Below are 19,273 nucleotides of genomic sequence, written 5' to 3' on the forward strand. Positions count from 1 at the left end.
TTTGAAGCATGCAAAACTAAAAGGTTTTTAGTCAAATGACATTGACCCCACTATGAAAAGAGTTCGTGTGAAGATTTCATTACTCAAGTTCAAAATCCACAAGAAGGAAATGTGATAATATGTCTCTAATTGTGAGTGTGAGTTTATAGCATAAAATCTTATGTCACTAAGTGAGGGTGCACGACTGGATATTCAAATTTCGGGTTATATGCAAGCCCTTGATTGTATATATACTTGTCGCATTTATCAAGATTGACAATTGCTTTAATTCAAAATTTAGAGATAGATTATTTTTTATATAATTAGCCTTGCTTAATTCATAGGTATTGCCAAACTTTCAACTTTAGAATTTTTATTTTTGTTTTTTTTAAATGTGGACATATTTTACCAAAGTCAAGTGTCTTAATTATTTTTAAGTCGGGCTCTCCAATTGACATGCAGGTCGCCTCGAAGGATTCCTCAACCAAAGCCAACCTTCGTAATTATGGAAAATTGGCAGGGGCATTCTAGTAATTTAATTTTGCCGCCAAAAACCAAATCTTGTAATTTAAACGCCACCGTCCTCTTCCCGCGTTTAACCCGATCTAACCCCATGTCCTTCCTCGATTCCGGCGATGGTCGAGAAGCTGCGCCAAAGAGGAGATCGAAGTTTACATCTCCCCAGTTCTGACGACGATCCGGAGTTCGGGGACAGAGATCATGGCGCCGGCCCTGGCCCTCGGCCTATTGCCTTTCGGTTCGAGCACCGTTAAGGACATCATCTTCTTCCTAGTTTTTCTAAATATACTCTTACCATTTCTTTACCATATGCGCGAGAGCGAGGTAATCTCCCTCTCTCTATCACAAGAGCGAGGTATTTCTTTACCATTTCTAGGTTTCGTCAGTGTTCTTTCAAGATTTATTTCTGTTTCTTGAATCGGATCCTGTTTTCCGGTGCTTTATATGGGGTTGCATGCTTGAAATGTCAATGCTGGAGTTTTTGAGTCGTTCTGTACGATAGATTTTGATTCTTGCTCGTTAGGGCTGATGGCTGGTTCCTTCCATTAATTTCTGACTAAAATTTCCTCTTTTTTTGCTTACAAGATGTCGTTTCTTGAGCACTTAATCTTGAATTTTGCTCTTTTAAGTATTGATGATTTTGAAGGTTATTGTGATCATTATCTATAATTCTAATGTTAAATTAATTTGGCCTTGACAAATTTGTATTAATGTTGTCATTTTCTTTTCCTTGATCTTTGTTAGAATTCACAGAGATTGATTCCACTTTTTCCTAGATATAACATGCATTTTTGATGCTAAAAGTTATTACATCATCGAGATTGGCATACTTTACATTATATCTCATTTCATATTTCAGAGCAAGCCATACCAGTGCACAAGAGACGAGAGACTGGTTATTCAACTGTTCGAAAGTGAGTTTCACAAATAGGTTTGATGTTCATTTGAGATGTTGTAAGCATTGCAGACTGCACATGTGCTATCTCATGTTCATGTATTGATGTTTTTATTCAATATTGTGGGCTTTAGGCACTCAATATTGGCATTCACTTTGACAGAATCCCTTTTCTGCTACCACCTCATGGAAGGAATGTGTTGAGCTTCAGAAAAATGAGCCATCAAGTAAAGAATTATCTCATGCGGTTCTTTTTTCTTTTATTTTTTATATACTGCATCATGAAATGGAAGCCTGCGATTTATTGATTTATTTCGCCCTTGCTGGAAAGTTTAGTCTTAAATTTGTTATGTGCAGTATTTTGAAAGCAGTTGATGGCTTCTGAACAATCTATGTCTGGTAAATTAGCCGCCTCTTTATGTGGTTTTAAATGTTTCTCTTGTTAAAACATAATGTTTTTTTCCCTCCATAATCTTCTTTGTTCTCTTTCATTTTGCAGTTCTTGATAAGCAAGTGATTAACATGGTGTATAATGTAGCACGTATTCATCCAGAAAATGAGACTATAGGATACATTCTCATCTATGCTGAGGGAGGTTTAAATTAACAGCTGGTGGCTGTAAGGCTTGTTTACTTTTGTTATGACTTAACAGTAGATATATTCATTTTCTTTTGTTAATGCTTCACCAGTCACATCGTAAATTTTAATGTTCTTTTAAATAGCATGGACTCATGATTCATAAGCACCCACAAGATTAAGAATCTATTTGACATATCAACCCTATTATGACCTGGGCTCTTTTTGCATAGCAAAATGTGAGGAGATATTTATAACTGATCTTTATGATTGAGAAATCTTGTTCTTTGTTATTAACATCATGTTAGAAGAACTGAATAGCTTGATAGGTTTATTTACTCTTTGTTTTTGGGGAACATGAAAAATCTACCTTTTATCAAATGCTAATACTCAAATCTTTCTGTCCAGTGGAGATCAAATTGATAGAATGGATCAAGTCCTCATTCCTTGAACAGCATGCATGTATGACCCTTTGGGTCTACATATAGAAATGAACAAGTATACATACACATCCATACATACATATACGTTTATACATACATATACATGTATACATGCATATATGTAGAAAAGTCAAAGATATGTAAATAATTAGTCACGATTGTATAGCTGTAATTAGGAATTAGTTTCCTTATTTTTAGAAATCAGATTTTATTTTCTATCTAATTATTAGCAATCAGATCCTATTTTCTAGGATCTGATTTTTTGTATGTAATCTTTTTCTCCAATATAAGACCTATTTGGTCTATTAATGAAATTAAGAAGGGCATAATCCTTTTCTCAAAAACTACATGGTATGAGAGCCAGGTTCTTTTGCAGTAACCTTTTTTTCCTCTTTTTTTAAATGGCCTCCTCTACCACCGACTCCAGAACACCGGATTCGACCACTACTTTTTGTTCCTTTAGTTTCCTCTAATATGGATTCTTCTCACTCGTCCATGCAAGTTCTTGTTCATCGCTTGAATGGGACGAAATTATCTTGAGTGGTCTCGATCGTTAGGGCGGCCATTGATGGCCGTGGAAAACTTGGCTATTTGACAGGAGAAATTGCTGAACCTGATTCCAATGATCCCTCTTATCGGGCTTGGCGTTCAGAGAACTCCTTAGTTACTGCGTGGCTTCTTAATTCAATGGAGATTTCCATTGCTAAGCCGCATCTTTTTATGAAATCTGCCAAGGAGGTCTGGGAATCAGTTAAAGCCACCTATTCCGATCTTGAGAACTCTTCTCAGATCTTTGAATTGAAGACTCGTTTATGGCAATCCAAACAAGGGTCTCGAGATGTTACGACCTATTACAACGAGATGGTTTCATTATGGCAAGAGCTTGATCACTGTTATGATGACCAGTGGGAGAGCCCTTCCGATTGCGTGCGCCAGAAGAAGAAAGAGGAGAATGATCGTGTGTTTATGTTCTTGGCTGGTGTTCATCGCAACCTTAATGAGGTCAAAGGGAGGATCCTTGGCTGTAAACCTCTTCCCTCGATCCGAGAAGTCTTCTCGGAAATTCGACTTAAAGAACTTCGCAAGAAGACAATGTATGTCGACATTGATTCCACTACAACCGGTCCTGATTCTTTTGCCTCTGCCCTCATTAGTCGAAGTACTGACAATGACAAAAAGAAGAGACTATATTGTGATTATTGCAAGCGGATGTGGCACACTCGTGAGACATGTTGGAAACTCCATGGCAAGCCGACTGCTGGGAAACCTCGCCATGAAAGGGCTCTTCACGCTATGACCGACGCTTCTCGTGACCATCCTTCTCCAATTGAACAACCCTCCTTCACTCGGGAACAAGTTGAGCAATTGCTGAAATTAATTCCTTCTCAATCTCAAGATCCTTCCTGTTCCATTGCAAAATCAGCCGGTAATAATTCTTTAATCTCTTCCTTTCATTGTTCCACACAAAACTGCACTTGGATTATTGATTCAGGTGCCTCTGATCACATGACTGGTTGTTCGCGTCAGTTTTCCTCTTATAAACCGTGTGCAGGAAATAAACGAGTTCGTATTGCTGATGGTTCTTTCTTTATTATTGCTGGTATTGGGGATATTAAAATTTCTCCCATCCTAACCCTTTTTAATGTCCTTCATGTTCCGAGTTTATCGTGTCACTTAATATCCATTAGCAAACTCACAACTGATCTTGGTTGTAAGGCTGTTTTTTCACCTTCTACCTGTGTCTTTCAGGAGTCGGCCTCGGGGAAGATGATTGGACAAGCTTGGGGGTCTGAAGGATTGTATTTCTTGGCTGATGGATTCACCAAAAATAAAGTAACTCAATCGATTTCCTGTTTAAATACTGTTTCTAGTTTGAATATTTATGATATTTATTTGTGGCACTATAGATTGGGTCATCCAAGTTTCTTCTACTTAAAACATTTGTTCCCTGGTTTGTTTGGCAATAAAAATCCCTCATCCTTTAATTGTGATATTTGTGTGTTGGCAAAAATGAGTAAAAGTTCTTATCATCCACTCTCGTATAAACCTTCGAAACCTTTTGCTTTAATTCATAGTGATATTTGGGGTCCATCCCGTGTCACTACTTGTAAAGGATATCGATGGTTTATAACTTTTATTGATGATCATACACGTGTGTGTTGGACCTTTCTTCTTAAAGAAAAAAGTGAGGTACCCTCTATTTTCAAGAACTTTTATAACATGATTTTTACTCAATTTGGTGCTAAAATTCAAATTTTTCGAAGTGACAATGGTCGGGAGTATTTTGCACAATGTTAGGGAAAGTTTTTTTCGGAAAAGGGAATTGTACAACGGAGTTCATGCAATGACACACCTGCTCAAAATGGTGTTTCTGAGAGAAAAAATCGACATCTCCTTGAAGTTGGTAGGGCTTTAATGTTTTCTGCAAATGTTCCTAAATACTTATGGGGAGATGCCATTTTGCATGCTACTTCTTTAATAAATAGAATGCCATCTAAGATTCTCAAATTAAAGAAGCCAATTGATATGCTACAATCTTTTTTTCCTCAATCACGCCTATTCCATTCCATGCCTTTAAAAATGTTTGGATGCACTGTTTTTAAAAAAAATCCAAATAAAAAGAGTAGCAAACTTGATCCGAAGGCTATAAAATGTGTGTTTGTTGGTCTTGCCTCTCATCAAAAAGGTTTTAAATGTTATCACCCGAATTCAAAGAAATTATTTATTTCAATGGATGTCAATTTCTTTGAAAACATTCCTTTTTTCCATTCTCATCTTCAGGGGGAGAATAAAATAGAAGACTCGAATTCTAATCAAATATTGATTCACGAGAAATTAAACTGGTTATCTAATCAAACTTTAATTCCTGAAAATTTAATCCCTCAAAGTAATGGACAACCTAACTTGAACTCTGATCTTGTGTTGCCACAAGCATCTCATCAATCTTTTCAAAATAAAAACAATGTTCAAATGGAAAATAGATTTGGGAAAGTTTATTCTCGGAGAATCCACCATTCAAGCGATCAACCGAACAAACTCACAAACTATCCGACATCCGAACCCGGAACCCGGCGCCACCTTCTAGTAAGTCATGTGATCCAACTCTAGATCTTCCAATTGCTCTTAGGAAAGAAAAACGCTCATGTGTCAAATACCCCTTATCTAATTATGTGTCTAATAAACATCTCTCATCCCAATAGTCTGACTTTACCACTAATGTATCTGTTGTTCAAGTTCCTAATAATATCTGGGGAAGCTCTTAAAAAGTCCCGAGTGGAGAATGGCTGTTTTTAGAGGAGATGGATGCTCTTGAGAAAAAAATCGACATGGAAAGTTGAGTAGCCTCCAAAGGGAATTCCTACAGTTGGGTGTAAATGGGTGTTTACTCCAAAGTTCAACAGTGATGGATCTCTGGAACGATACAAAGCTCGTCTAGTGGCCAAGGTCTTTACCCAAACCTACGGTATAGATTATACAGAAATATTTACTCCTGTTGCTAAATTAAACACAGTTCGAATTCTACTCTCTGTGGCAGCAAATCTAGATTGGCCTCTACGCCAGTTTGATATAAAAAATGCCTTTCTAAATGGCAAGTTGGAAGAGGAAGTCTACATGCTACCTCTACCTGGATTTGAACACAAGTTTGGTTCCAAGGTCTGCCGCCTAGAGAAAGCTTTGTATGGGCTGAAGCAATCTCCTAGGGCTTGGTTTGAGAAATTTACTGTAGTTGTAAAGAATCAAGGCTACAATCAAGCATAATCGGATCATACCTTATTTACTCGCCTCTCCAAGTATGGTAAGATCACAGCTTTGATAGTTTATGTGGATGATATTCTTATCACAGGTGATGATTATGAGGAGATTGAGAAGATGAAGGTTCGACTTTCAAAAGAATTTGAAGTCAAAGATCTTGGAGAGATGAAATACTTCTTGGCTATGGAAATAGCTAGATCTAAGCGTGGGATTGTTGTGTCACAGAGGAAATAGCTAGATCTAAGCGTGGGATTGTTGTCCTCAGATACTTGAAAGGTTGTCATGGCAAAGGATTAATCTTCAAAAAAGGGGGAAAACAAACAATTGAAGCTTTCACGGATGCGGATTGGGCAGGATCAGTCACTGATAGGAAATCTACTTCTGGTTATTGTACCTTTGTGTGGGGGAATCTCGTGACATGGAGAAGCAAGAAACAAACTGTCGTAGCTTGTAGCAGTGCTGAAGCCGAGTACCAAGCTATGGCAAACGACATATGCGAACTTCTATGGATTAAGAGGATTTTTGAAGATCTTAGACTTGAATTGGAACTACCTATGAAGTTATACTGTGACAACAAAGTAGCAATAAGCATTGCGCAGAATCCAGTTCAGCATGATCGAACAAAACACATTGAAATAGATCGGCATTTCATGAAAGAAAACTTGGAAGCAGGAGTTATTTGTATTCCCTTTGTTGCATCTGAAGACCAAACTGCAGACATTCTAACCAAGGGGTTGTTCAAGTCCTCATTTGACTTGCTTGTAAGCAAGTTGGGCATGTATGATATATACGCACCAACTTGAGGGGGAGTGTAGAAAAGTCAAAGATATGTAAATAATTAGTCACGATTGTATAACTGTAATTAGGAATTAGTTTCCTTATTTTTAGCAATCAGATCCTATTTTCTAGGATCTAATTATTAGCAATCAAATCCTATTTTCTAGGATCTGATTTTTTGTATGTAATCTTTTTCTCCTATATAAGACCTATTTGGTCTATCAATGAAATTAAGAAGGGCATAATCCTTTTCTCAAAAACTACAATATACAATCTACATCTAACACAAATATCTTATGACTATCTTTGGAGACTTTGGAGTAGAAGTTGTGCTCTAATTCAGAGGTTTCTTGGTTGGTTCTTCTTGCCCTTAAACAACTGTAGCTTGTTCCTATCTGGATTTAGTTATTAGATGTATATTTTCCTATATGAACTATGTAGGTTGGTTAGTGTAGTAATTATAACTGCCCAGCTTTGGTTTATTGCATATATGCAGTGTTGTTGCTATTGCAAAATTATTGAATGCTACTCTAGTCTTGCCAATTCTTGTTCAAGATCCAATCTAGGGAGATGAGATGTGTGTATGGTCTTCAAGATCATATAATTCTTGCTTATCTTTCATTAGTCAGTGGCTTCTTTGACTGCATCATTAACTCAATGAAAATAAATTTAGGCTTTGATTGAAGGGATTTTGGTTTGATTTTGAGGAAGCAATAATGAACAATTGATATCTTTGCATCACATCATAACTCAAGTGATGTATGCTTATATGAAGTTTAAAGATGCATATGATGTAGACCATTTCATTGATTACTTGAAAGATGATGTGTGTATTGTGCGAGAAACCCTTGACCGGATTGTTAACAAAGATCTGTTGTATAATAGCCATAGGTGTGTGTATTGTTACATCTTTTCTTCATAACTTTTACTGCCTGAGTATCCAAAAGTCATACTGCAATTCTCCATTTCTATTTAGTTTCTTAATGTAGGGTAGCTCTTATGAAGCCATTGATTTTGTTATTTTGACTGATAGAGGTTATCATCACTATGTATCTGAACTGTTTTATGGAAAAGCCATTCAAAATGCTTTTTGATATATTGTCTTAGGTGTTAGACAATCAATGATTACTATAGCTACGAGAGCCTTCTTTAAATTTCTTTGAGCTTCTAATTGGAGAGAGGGGTGGAAGGGTAACTAGGGCTGGAAAATCTTCAGAAGGCGAAGAGATGTTTGCAGAAAAAAGAAAGGAATGAGAAATAGGAAAGAAGGAGAAGTCAAAGATTTTGTTTTTTTGTTTTTTTTTCTAAAATCTATGAGTTGGTGTTGTTAGATGTATTATTGTATTGTATCTATTTGTATACATGTATATGTATGTATAGACGTATATGTATACTTATCATGCTCTATATGTAGACCCAAAGAGTCACTCTTGTAACTTGTTCAAGAAGATAGACTTGTTTCACTTTCTCATTCTCTCTTCTTCTAACATGGTATTAGACGCCTAGATTCCTCCGGCCACCACCACCTCCCTTCTCTCTTCCACTGTGCGCACAGTCGGCTATCTCTCCCTCTCTCTCGCCGGCCTCTTTCTCAAGCTGAGCCTCCCTTTGTCAACATTTGAAAGGGGGTGGGGGGTGGTTATGTATACTTGTTTGTTCTATAAGTATGACCCAAAGGGGTCATACATAGTTAGGTTGGCTAAATACATATCCATCTTCTATCATGGTATCAGAGAGCTTGGTGTTTTTTTTCCTACCCCTCCGCCAGCCCCCGAGCCCATCGCGTGTTTCCCTCCTACACCGGATTCTTTGTCAGATTGGTCTTCGCTTAACCGGATCTGTCCCTTCTTTGCTGGCTTTGTCATTTTATTAAAAAAATCAGTCAGTTGTCTTTCCTTCACGAGATTTGTTGCTATCTCATTGGATCTCTTCACATTATCTTACATTCAGTCAATAAAAAAAAAATATGCTGGATTTGTCTTTATTTGCCTGATTTTTCTCTTTCACCAGATTTGTCTCTATTTTCCAGTTATGCACCTTCGTCGGATGTGACGCTTCCTTTCTTTACCTTCACCCGTCTAGTGTTATTAAATAATAATAATAATAATAATAATAATAATAATAAAAAGAAGGTTTCTCCCCGGCACCGCTGTCCCTCCCAAGAACTTCCCTCTCAGCCACCACGCTCAACCTCTTTGACACTCCCCCCACGCCGTTCGTGCTGCCACTACCGCCGATCTGAGGATCCGCCCATCTTTGTCGGTTTTTTGTTAGCTCGTCGCCGATATTTTCATTTTGCTGGAATTCAGTCTGAATCGTCGTAGCTCTGATCATTCTTCTTGTTGGACTTCGCTCTTCGACGGCCCTTCGCTGTCAAGGTCGTTTATTCTTCATTGGTGATCGCTTTTAGCCCTTTACCATCTCCGGCCACCACACAACACCAACTTCTCCGGCCGATCCATTCAAGTGTATTCACGCCTTGACCAATTGAATCTTTCACGTGCCATTCAACGTCTCGAGAAGGACATTTGTCTCATCATTCAAATCCCACAAACACAAGCTGACAAAATGGTGGGTCATTCTTTATTTGTAGAATTTTTTCCAAACAAGATGGTGCTAAATTTGCTAGGGTCCGCCAATCCATCCCATTCCTAGATTCCAGGCATTTCAAACTTGTTGCCCACTTGTTCTCATACAGTGCCCGTTGTTTCCCACTTGTTTCCTTACTATTTCCCCTACAGTGTCAGTTATTCCTGTTACTATTTCCTATAGTGTGCGTTGTCCCTTACTTGTTTCATCTTAATGTTTCTTTGCCGGTTTGTTTCTTGATTTCGCCGGTTTTTACCGAATTTGTCTTTTTGGCGGTTTTTTTTGGCTGACGTTGCAGATGTGATGAACTTCCCTTGTCGGATTGTCTCTTGGCCGACGTTGAAGTTATTACGAACTTTCGTTGTCAGATTGTTTCTTGGCCGGCATTGCAAGTTTTCACGAACTTCCTTTGTCGGATTGGACCATTTGGTTTGTTTTTTGGCCGGCGTTGCACATTCTCACGAACTTTCGTTATCGGATTGTTTGCCGGATTTGTGTTTATCCGGTTTTGTGCTCAATTTGCCACAACGCGCATCCGATCTTCTCAGCTCGTCATTCAGTCACTCTCCTATTGCTGCTCTATTTATTTCGTGTTATCCAAACTCAAGCCGTTCAACCCGTTTTGAGTTTGAGGGAAGGTGTTAGATGTATTATTGTATTGTATCTATATGTATACATATATATGTATATATAGACATATATGTATACTTATCATGCTCTATATGTAGACCCAAAGAGACCCAAAGAGTCACTCTTGTAACTTGTTCAAGAAGATAGACTTGTTCCACTTTCTCATTCTCTCTTCTTCTAACAGTGTAATTTGCTTGAATCTCTCCATATTTTGGTTTAAAACATAAGAATTTGAAGGTGTTGAGTGTGGCTAAGAGTTTCCTTTGAATTCTTTATACTTTGTGTTTGAAATTAGTTGTGCAATGCTTACAAGAGGTCATCATTTTATTGACATCTTTGGTTGGAGTTATTGTACCTCCAAAAGGAGAAATTTGGAGGATGTCATTAATGGTCAAAGCATGACATGTGCAAATATGTCTTTGTATTATAATAATTATTATTGTTATTATTATATTTATTTTTATTCTCATCATTACATAAGTGTGGTATATATTATAGGCATGTTGTGGTTCTCTCTTTATGTTTTCATGGATGTGTATTATAGTGGATGAATGAGAAGTTGGGAGGTGTGTTATTTATCTTTTTTTGAGTGTGGCTGCTAAGTGTAAGAGAGTATGTGATGAAGGACAATGCAAGAAGGATGTCTTTGTGTAGAATCTTTTTTTGAGTGTGGCTGCTGAGTGTGGCTGCTAATTCTAGTCCATTTAATGAGTAAATGGACTAGAATTAGACACTGTCATACATGGAATTGCTAAAGAGTGAATTTTTCAGGTTATAGTTATTGATGAGCTGCTGGAATTTTGTCCAAAATCTGGAGGTTATAGAGGAAGAATTTGAAGGGGGTTTAAACTGAAAAGTTGTAGTTAGTTGTTTAAACTAGCTACCTGCAAAATTTCATATTTATTGGCCATGTATCCCAGGAGATATAATCCTTTTTATTTGGCATGACCTGGAGGCATTGGCATGCAGGCCTGCAGATTGTGTGATAAATTTAGGATTCACTAAGTGGAATTAGACAAAGTGCTCAATATAGAAGATAGTCTTTATCATCTTGACTTTCAACTTGTAAAATTTCAGGTCTATTGGATTTGTAGATTAGGAGTTATGATTCATTTAATGTGCTTATGTAGGGTGATGTCTTTGTGTAGAATCTTCAGGGTTAGTAGGATTTTTCTTACACTTGGAGATGGAATTTGGGGAAGTATTAAACAAAAAAAATTACTCGCGATTATCCTAACTACCCATCTGCAAAATTTCATTTCATTTGGGGATGTACCTCCAAATATATTTATGCATGAACGAGTGATGTCTGAGCAGCAAATTTGCAGCAATTTAGGAAAAGTTTGAATGGATGCCATAATTTTAGGGCTACTTTGAATAATCTAAAAGTTTAATGTGGGGTGACTCTTTGAGTCTAGTTGTCTTAGAAGAAGGAATCATGTGATTTAGTTAAGTGCGGTGAAAGATATGGAGGAAATGGTACATAGAGGTCTTGAAATTCATATATTACTTGAGCCTGCACATGTACCCTTTGTAGACATTATGAAGGAGAAGTGGAAGAGATGCTTAGCTTGTATAAGCATATGTGACTATATATATATATATATATATGTTGGCATGTGTAAAGTGGTTTATGTATGCATGTGTGCTATGTTAGGTGGGACATATGGTTATTCTTGTGAGTGAGTGTTGAAAGGAAATTACTTTGTAATCAAGGTTGGTTGTGAGTATTGATATGAGATGTATTCATGAGTAGTTTGGTAATTTAATAATAGTTATATGCTAAAGTTAGCTTAATGTTATTGTAATTTACTGTAACAACATAAAAGTTCTACCCTTTTTCTTTTTATTTATTTTTATCAAGGATGGCTGGGGAATGTGAAGAAAGGGAAGAGAGTGAGATATGAGAGGGGTGAAAGGAGTGAGAGGTAGAAGAAATGGAGACCGGTTCGAAGCTTAGAGGTGTGGTGTTACTTTCTAACACCAGGGATTGAAGTCCTACATGAGCAAGGAATTGTTACCTCAAAGTGTGCTTAGTAATAAGGTGAGGCTATCATAGAACTCCTAAAGCATGTGGGAAGCAGTCACCATCTTGATGTTGGTGTTGATAATAACATTGTTCAGATTATTGTTGTTATTGACCCTAGTGATTTATATGTTGTATCTCCGTATTATAAATCTCCTTAGTTAGAATATTAAATGTTCTTATATGCCGTTAGTCTAGAACACTGGGAGGTGTTGTATGGATCATGGAGAATTGTAACTTGTATTGGTATGTACTTTTGAACTATCAAAAGCATATGCGTGTATTTGTATGTTTGACTTGGTAGGAAAGCTTTTGTTTAAGCATAACTTGTACATGCGAGGGCCATATATTTAATAAGAAAAGTGTGCCTAATTTGAGTGATCTTGGCATTTTATTTTTTTAGAAGTAAAGAATAAGTTTGTAGATACTTGTGTGGGTATATATACACACACATATATATTAGTATTAAAAAAAATGGGTATATAACTACATACAAGTTTTGAAATCTCCAATGTAGCTTACAAATATCCTTGCTCTGTAGGTAATTACTATGGTTTACACTGTAGGTTTGGTCTGGGCCATCACAGCAATGTTATACTAGTTTGTCTATGAGTGATGTTGTGTACTATTTTAAAACATTCGATTCACATGCAGCGTTGTAGTCTACAATATTGTAGTACTCAAAGCAATATAACATTAGATTCCCTTTTGTGGAATTATCGGGCAATATTGGTTGGAGCATCAAGAAATGTTGTTTTGTTCCATGTGAAGGTTAGAAGTTAATGATTTCTTGGAGGAAAAGATTCTGGTCTTGAAAGAGGAAATAAAAGAATAAGAAAAAAAAGGAAAGGAAGGGGGAATGATGAGAAGAAAGCTAAGGGTTAAAGGTGAGAGGTTACAACCAATTGCCAAAATTTGATTCTATTAACACCCACCACTATTATGACAGACATGATGATACTCTTGAATTCATGGAGATGGTGTAGCTTCTACATGCTGTTATTGCTCATGTGGCTGGGCTTTTGTTGGTGTGCATGCATGTAGTTAGGTAACCATAAGAAGAATTCTAAGTTAGAATTCCAAGAGCTTTGAGAAGGTTGTTGAGGTTGTTAAGGTTGTGAGTTGAGAATGGTCAAACAAAATGTTAAGTGCATGGTAATACCCATAAAATTTATAGTTAGTATTGTAGTTTTCTATGGCCTATTATGGTACTACTATGCAAGATATTGTGGCAGCTACTCTAGAGAGTCACTATAGTATTAAGAGAGTATTTTATAATTTGTTATTTAGTGACTGGTGTAAATGGTTATATTTGTGTTTGTAAAAAAACTACATCGGATTGAATTCCTTTAGCTCTAAAGGGGGTACGTAGATAATTTAATTCGTTAAGTAAGCGAAGTATGTCAAACCACCCTTGAAATTGTAGTGGATTTATGTTATGTCTTACTTGCTAAAGAAAGTTTGATGTGGTTTGGTTGTATATATCCATATACATAGGTCTATGTATGTATTTTTTTGCATAAAAGGCTTGAGATGTTATTTTGGTTCATAGTGAATGCTTTATATTGGTTTGACCTTAGTATACTGTTCATTTATTCAAACATGATATAAACTTGCTTAGCTTGTTTTATTTTCATCCATCATTATATATTATCATTTATCTGTTATTTCTATGTTGTGCATTCAATATAATCATGGGTGTATGGTGATTTGAGCCATGCTTAATATTTCCTTGCATACATTATTTGTATTTCTGCATGATGTAATTTTATGGTGACGCGGGGCCTAGAGCTCTTCATACTACATTTGGGGTCCTCACGGCTTGGCCTATCGAGAGGCGGCGTGGGTAACCGATATATTTGAACCCATTTATGAGGTGCTGAGAAATTGTAATGGGGGAATATTGGTGGGTACCTCTAGTAAAATTGGGACGTCATTGACAAGTTCCCCTTGCTTATATCCCGCAAGTGCACAGGCTTGTCGAAGTAATAATCACGGGTGAGCGGGGTCGAATCCACAGGGAGTAGGGAGTGAAAATACTTAATTTGATTCTTAGCTATGTGGAAGATCAATTGTGATAGGTGTGAAATTGATTCAATTCTCAACAATAAAATCAACAAGTGAAAGAGCAAAAGTAAGAAGAAGGTAAGGCAATCGATAAAGATGGGGTACTAGGATAATGCTTCACCTAGGATAATCGCTTCAAGTGCAAGAACTCTCTATTATGCTTCCTAATCAATGCAATGGTGAGTCGTGGAAATCCTTACATACATAGTCCCAAATCTAAGGTCAACTATGCCTAACTCTATACATGTCCCGGAGGAGAAATCGAACAATCTCAACACCTCGCACTCGCATAGAGTTGCAATGAGCTCTAGGGATTCCAAGTGATAAATCTCTTCCTAAATATAGACCTAACCCTTTGGTCCAGGCGGAAGGTCCCTAGCCACAATTAAGCCCTAGATACTAAGATCCTCTCAACGCTTTACTCCATTGCACGCGCAACTAGGCCCCAGCGGAGGTTCATCCCTTAGATCATTCACTCTATTATGGCCACAAAGAACTCGAAGAACGGAGGTAGAATCTATCACGTCGGAGGGAAAAGGGGACGCTCCTGTACCTCTCGACTCACCCTCTCAACCCTCTCCAACCTAGTTTTGTCTAACGCTCGTGGTGTGTCACTCACTCACAAAGTTATCAACAAGAACTCTCAACCCTAGTGTCACTCTAGGGGAAATGTTCATACAATCAAGCATTCAAGGTTGGAACTCACAATAAACACCAATTTATTGAAAGCATAATAAAGAAGTTCAATGAAACGAATACATCCTAGGGTTCACAATCATCCAAGTACCCACTAGGGGTTTAGCTCTCCATGGAGCTTAGTACAATCAAAGAAATCGAATGTAAAAGCAATGAATCCATAAAGAAACCCCCTCGATGGTCATGTCGATGGTCTTGTGGAAAGTTCTCTACTCGTCGTCCAAGGATTCCTTCGTCCGGTATAGGATACGCCTCGATGGAAGCTCCCCTACCAACCTTCTTCCTAATGGAATCACGATGTCGGAGCCATAGAACCTCTCCAAAACCTTGGCCAATACCCCTCGAAACTCTAGCCGAAGCCCTCTCACAAGTTGGGGAAAAGATGGAGAAAAGAATACCAAAATCGAGGCTAAATCGGCTTTAAATAGGGCTGGAATCGGGCAACTCCACGGGCGTGGACGCTACACGCGCCTGTGTGAAATTTCCACACGGGCGTGGATAATTTCCACATGCCCGTGTGGATTCTCTGTTTCTGTTATTTTCGGCCGGCTGTGAACAGTAACTGCTACAATGTTTGCTACAATACCTGCTACGGTACTATGCCAAAAATACTCCCGAATCCACTTTTCATCGAGGTAACATAAACGGGCACACGTTTATGCCGTGGATCGCTTTGCTTTTTCAATGACGGATAAGTTGATGGAGATCTTGTTCTATGTGCATAAGTCGGAATGCTTGAGTGTGACTGCCCTTGTGCCCCTCCAAATGGTTGTGCAAACTCAAATACAGGGAGATTGGCACACACTCTAGCATCTCACACCTGTCCTATGTCTTCGCGTTTGAACCTTAGCAAGATCTCCTCCAAAATAGGTGCATTATGATCCACATTGGCCTATTTCCTTCATACTCGGCCTCACAGCCCTACCTGCGTAAAAGTAACATAAAAACACACATATTAATGTAAAAACCTGAGAAAAGTAATGCTCAACATAAGGAATGAACGCTTCACATTCATATCGCACAAGCACTTATCAGTCATGATTCACGTGTGTGGTCTTAGTGGCTAACGTTTAGGTAGCAATCCTGATGGGCTCGGATTTAACCGCGACCATGGCCAAGTTCAAGCTAAATTTTTAGCAAATCCTTTGTTATTTCTGTCTCTTTTCAGTATTTAGGGTTTAAAAATATGTTTTCTATTTATCCTTGTTTAGATGAAATTGTTTATTTTGTTACATGTTTATCCGCTCACTGAGTAACTTTGTTACTCATAATATCTCATTCTTATATTTTTCAGACTTGTCTTCTTAACTTACCGTGTACTTGTGCTAAGTTTTTCAACATCTTGTTTTGCATGTATTGCTGGTCAACTTTTATTTGCTATTGTAGTAGGGGACCTACAAGAATGATTTGAAAATTTGTATTTTTATCTTTGTCTTGTGAATTTATGTAATTTTTGTGTTTTAATTTATTATATGTGTAAACCTATGTGGGCTTGATGGTTTGAGAAAATTCCTATGATTTGCATTTTCTATTATTTTACAGAAAACCTATTCATAGGATATTAGTAGCCTAGTGATGTTTTGAAGAAGTGAATTTGTATATCACCTATTTCAAGATATTGCTGCGGTTACCACATGCCTGGATTTGGGTTGGGGCATGATGTATATTTCATGTACATGTTAGACCTGCTGCTTAGAAATACATTTCATCACTCGAAAGCACATGAAAAAGGCATTTGTTAATGTGTCATTGGCATATAATGTAATACTCATAATTCTGCTACAGAATTGTCAAAAATATCCCAAATTATGTGTCATCCAAGCATTATCTTGACAATGAATTACCAAGAATCAAGGCAAAGAAAATACTGGTCCTAAAGCCCTTTATAGACAGGGTGGGGATATTGCCATATTTACCCAAGCTGTGGTTGAAGTCCATCAAACTTCTTACTTTTCTTCGAACACGCCTTCATTACTAAGAGACTTACAAATTTTCAGGTATACAAATGTTCCATAAGAAATCAACAGATTGAGATACATGGTTACCAATCATGCTTTGAGATTTTTGCCAGAAGTTGAAGAAATAACAAATCCTTTGGTATCAAGAATTAGGATGCAAACTAACAAACCAACGGCCTTCATGTAACCTCTCTTTTTATCAATAGATTACATCTGAACTCATCATTCCTTATGCAAGAGATTTTGTAATCTTTGTTCTCTCTCTAACAACAAAACACTTCACTTGAGATACAAGAAGGGATAATTGGTCTTTTGTTCTGTAATTTTATGGGAACCAAAGAGAGAAAGAGAAGATGGATAAATATAGAAAGAAACAATGGTCTAGTTGTTGGAAATATAGTACCACATCGGTTGTGTAATAGAAGTGTTATGGGTTTATATATATGTATAAGGGTTGAGCCACTAAGTCTTGAGACTTTTTCGTGTAAGGTCCTTAAACTCATATAGAGCTCATATAGGGCTCACTAGTATGAAAAATATAAAATCTAACATGGTATCAGAGCAATATAGTAGAGCCACCGATGTGGTACAAGTTTATGTGTGTATGACCTCCATGTGTGTAGGACCTCTGAGACACAAGTAGTGTACAAATCTATGTAAACAGACCTCTGGTGTACAAGTCTGTGCAAGTTCGACAGAGTTGAACTTGAGGGATGGTGTTGGAAATATAGTACCACATCGGTTGTGTAATAGAAGTGTTATGGGTTTATATATATGTATAGAGATTGAGCCACTAAGTCTTGAGACTTTTTGGTGTAAGACTCCTAAGCCCATATAGAGCATATTTAGGGCCCACTAGTACCAAAATATAAAATCTAACATGGTATCAGAGTAATATAGTGGAACTCAATATATATTTAAGTGGTGTACAAGTCCATATGTGTAGGACCTCTGAGACACAAGTAGTGTACAAGTCCATATGTGTAGGACCTCCATGTGTGTAGGACCTCTGAGACACAAAGTAGTGTACAAGTCCTGGTAAACAGACCTCTAGTGTATAAGTCTGAGCAAATTCGACCGAGTTAAACTTGAAGGAGGGTGTTGGAAATATAGTACCACATCGATTGTGTGATAGAAGTGTAATAGGTTTATATATAGGTATAGAGGTTGAGCCATTAAGTCTTGAGACTTTTTGATGTAAGGTCCCTAAGCCCATATAGAGCCCATATAGAGCCCACTAGTACCAAAAATATAAAATCTAACACTAGTCATTACAATGTGAGTGACTCTTCTCCATTAACTTGCGGTTGTTTACAAGATGGTCTTTATCTTTGGAAACTAACTCTGGGAAAAGGAAGAAAGAAAGTGCCCACTTGAACCTGAAGAAATAGTTGTGCTCTTTTGATCACTAGGTTATAACATTATCACTCAAATTTACATTGCTTTAGGCCCTATCTACGTCGGGGACATGGAATGGCTTTCTTACACAACATGTTCCCTTATATGGTAAATCTCATTTCTTTGTTTCTTCTTGGGGATCTTTGTATGAATTGAGCTGAAATAAAACAACATTTCCTTGTTCTTTCGGATTTTCAGGTTAAAAAAGAAGAGCCGGTGGTCAAAGGGGACTTAGATGGTTTAAAGAAGCATGTAACAAAATTGGCAGCACTCGAACCTCTTTATGTCAACTTATGGTGGTAACTTTTGGGTTAAACACATGAGGTGTTTCTAAGTCCTTCAAAATGACATTCCTTAGCTAAAAAACTCCTCGATTTGGAAGTCCTTTGGTCGATTGCATGTGGGGGTCGATTGCATGACCCCTTCCCTCCCCACCTTTTTTGGCCTCTTTGGATTGAAATGTTTCTCTTGGGTGAGTATTGCTAGGGTGTCTTCCCAGGAAGAAGACCCTCCAAGGGTCCAAGGTGAAATACTAGAAAAACTAAAGAATATGATTAATGTTTTTGTTCGAGTGGATAGTAGTCTCTGTACAAGAGCAAGTGAACAATTTCAAAAATGCTTTGTATGGCAAGTTTGATCAAAAGGTTTTCGTGGCTATCTTGTATAAGCGTCTCCTTGCTTATTGTTACACTTGCAGTTTGGTTAGGTACATCCCAAGTGCATATCATTGCTGGGTTAGGACTCTGTTTGGAGATGGTACTTTTTTTGGATGATATGCTTTTGCGGATCGAACATTGGGAGATTTTAAGAATCCATTGGAATCTTGGGAGCCAAGGCTAGCCATGCAACCGGGGTCTTGATTGTTTGACCCTTCAAGATGGACAACAGTGGGAGGAGGGCGATGGTTTTGGCCCATGGTTAATGGTGGCACGACAGTGTAATTGGGTACAGAGGCCGAGTGGCTATT

At 37.6% G+C, this 19,273-nt stretch overlaps 1 pseudogene; it reads left to right on the forward strand.

Annotated features, from left to right (window-relative positions):
• The first annotated feature begins 614 nt into the window (after positions 1-614).
• LOC120251405 lies at positions 615-18,609 on the forward strand (annotated as a pseudogene).
• The last annotated feature ends 664 nt before the right edge of the window (positions 18,610-19,273 follow it).

The sequence above is a fragment of the Dioscorea cayenensis genome, chromosome 20 (assembly GCF_009730915.1).
Source record: "Dioscorea cayenensis subsp. rotundata cultivar TDr96_F1 chromosome 20, TDr96_F1_v2_PseudoChromosome.rev07_lg8_w22 25.fasta, whole genome shotgun sequence".
NCBI classification, from domain to species: Eukaryota; Viridiplantae; Streptophyta; class Magnoliopsida; order Dioscoreales; family Dioscoreaceae; genus Dioscorea; species Dioscorea cayenensis.